Source organism: Microtus pennsylvanicus, chromosome 2 (assembly GCF_037038515.1).
Source record: "Microtus pennsylvanicus isolate mMicPen1 chromosome 2, mMicPen1.hap1, whole genome shotgun sequence".
NCBI classification, from domain to species: Eukaryota; Metazoa; Chordata; class Mammalia; order Rodentia; family Cricetidae; genus Microtus; species Microtus pennsylvanicus.
Window position 1 is genome coordinate 51,843,226 of NC_134580.1, and position 2,870 is coordinate 51,846,095.

The window sequence follows — 2,870 nt, forward strand, 5'->3', positions numbered from 1 at the left end:
TAAGACAAACCTTAAACAACCTCAAAATTAAAGACAGATTGTGTGCATGAAGTTTCCAAATGAGTCTGTTGGGAACAACAGTTGGAGAATGTGTAATTGGAGAAGCCAAGAGAGTATTCCCAATAGGAAAATTTTGATAAAGAAACACCTGATAGGAGGATTGGAAAATGGACTTCGGATTTAGCAATATGGATGGAAAGCAGACATTTATAGCCTTAGCAAGAACAGATTTTTAGATAAGTCATGAAAACAGAAGGCAGAATGAAGCCACCTCGCTGTAGCCTGCTATTGAGTGATGAGAATGGGGGTAATAAGAACTGCATAGGTGGGAGAGGTGGTCAAGAGGAAAAACTAAACAAAGGAAAATAATTTGATAAGATTGAATGGGAAATTAAAAAATGGGAAGATGCCAGGCTCCGGTTTCCTGGAATAACAATCGGCTGGATACTATGAAACAGTGGACGTGTGTATCCGTGATGCAGGTTGCTGTGGCAGAAATGAATGCTGACTGGAAAGACATGTTTTGAATAAAAATTGTTATGATACGGAAAGAGAGCAAGGTCGGTATCTGAAGAGGCATGGGCAACTGTCGGGAGGCTGCTGGGAAGCAAGCCTTTTGTACATACACGTAACAATTGTCGAGGGGAAGTGATATTTTGAAGGCATTACCACATTGTGAAGAAACCACAGAAATAGCTGGCAGGGAGACAGATGCCAGAATGACAGTAAGAAAACACACTCCTAACTTGCCAGAAGAGGGATACAGACACCATAATAACAGCAAAGTACCCGAGATGTGCCAGGGCAAGGATACAGATGCCAGAGTAGCAACAACAACAACAGCAGCCATAGCAACAACATGGCCCACAAGTGCCAGTCAGTGCTATTTCTTTATTTATATCAGTTTAACTGACAGAGCGCCTGAAAGTGGAGGCTCCATGAGGCCTGAGCTCTTTTATGTTTTGTTCCTTGTTGTAACCCCAGTGCCTACACCTGTGTGCAGAAAGCCTTCAAAAATATTTTGCAATCAGCAAAATAAATTAGCTTTGGTTGTTGCAATTTTATTGGTGAGTGAACTGAGAACTAATGAGGTCAGGTAATGTCCCTATCATGAAGGCGACGAGTGAGGGCATCCAGATTTCTATGTGATCAAGATTATTGATCAGCAAGGCAAGCTGCCTCACCTTTGGCATCATATGAGATGAAACAGACAATTTTAAAGAATTTGTACGGCCAACATCTTATACTCATGGTGCTAAGGGATTCTGATCTATAAACTTCAAGCTTTACTAAAAGTTTAAAGGGTGCCAATGTCTGCTTAACATTGGTTTGATTACCAATGGAAAGAAGTCAATGCCAAGCTATCTAGGTCTGAACTTCAGAAACAGCCAACAAACACCGGTCCAGTTTCTTTTTCCTCCCAGTAGTGCAGCATGCTAGACCCGGTCATCTCGTTCATTATCATGTGTATGTATGCTCTTGTTCTGAGCTTGGGATGAAATTGGTGGTGGTGGTTCAGTGCAAGACACTTCCCAAACTTGTGTCAGTAATGACCATTAATGTTTTCTTGGGTTTTTGTATTTCTACCTCTAGATTCCTTGACTACATCCTCGTTTCCTTTTAGCTTTCTAGAGAAACTAGTATCTCCTGAAATTGTGAAGACAGGATCTCCAGACAGCCAGGGGTCGTGCCACACTGATATTCTCTGAGCACTCTACGTTTCAAACCTGAGTGTGGAACAGAAGTTGCTTTTGGTGAATGCAAATGGTCACTCAGGTGTATCAAGAAATAAAAAGAGCTCTCTCCTCCAGCCCGGCAAGACGCCCAAGGGAAAGAAGGCCAAGGGGAAGAAGGTGGCCCCGGCCCCCGCCGTCGTGAAGAAGCAGGAGGTGAAGAAGGTGGTGAATCCTTTGTTTGAGAAGAGGCCTAAGAACTTCGGCATTGGGCAGGACATCCAGCCCAAGAGAGATCTCACGCGCTTCGTCAAATGGCCCCGCTACATTAGGCTGCAGCGGCAGAGGGCCATCCTCTATAAGCGGCTCAAAGTTCCTCCAGCCATTAACCAGTTCACCCAGGCCCTGGACTGGCAAACAGCTACCCAGTTGCTTAAACTTGCCCACAAGTACAGGCCAGAGACCAAGCAGGAAAAGAAGTAGAGGCTGCTGGCCCGTGCTGAGAAGAAAGCTGCCGGCAAAGGGGATGTCCCGACTAAGAGACCACCTGTCCTTCGAGCGGGCATCAATACAGTCACCACTTTGGTAGAGAACAAGAAGGCTCAGCTGGTGGTGATTGCCCACGACGTAGACCCCATTGAGCTGGTGGTCTTCCTGCCTGCTCTCTGTCGCAAGATGGGGGTCCCCTACTGCATCATCAAAGGAAAGGCCAGGCTGGGGCGGCTGGTCCATAGGAAGACGTGCACCACTGTTGCCTTCACACAGGTTAACTCGGAAGACAAGGGTGCTCTGGCCAAGCTGGTGGACGCTATTAGGACCAATTACAACGACAGATATGATGAGATCCGCCGCCACTGGGGAGGCAACGTCCTGGGTCCTAAATCTGTGGCTCGAATTGCCAAGCTGGAAAAGGCAAAGGCCAAAGAACTCGCCACTAAACTGGGTTAAATGTACTGCTGAGTTTTCTGTACATAAATATAATTATAAAACTTCAAAAAAAGAAATAAAAAGAAATAATTTCAAATTCAAAAACTCAAGCCTATGAAAAGGAAAAAATCCTAACAAAACAAGGAGGGCAGTCCTTTCTCTGGACATGCTGATTTTGTTCCAACAAGAAAGTCAGAATTAGGAATGTTATTTTTAGCATTTTATATTTGGTTGAGTTCTAGAGTAAACGATTCTCACTCCCATTCTCAT

At 44.7% G+C, this 2,870-nt stretch overlaps 1 pseudogene; it reads left to right on the forward strand.

Moving 5' to 3' along the window:
• The first annotated feature begins 794 nt into the window (after positions 1-794).
• Positions 795-2,667, forward strand: LOC142844215 (large ribosomal subunit protein eL8 pseudogene; annotated as a pseudogene).
• The last annotated feature ends 203 nt before the right edge of the window (positions 2,668-2,870 follow it).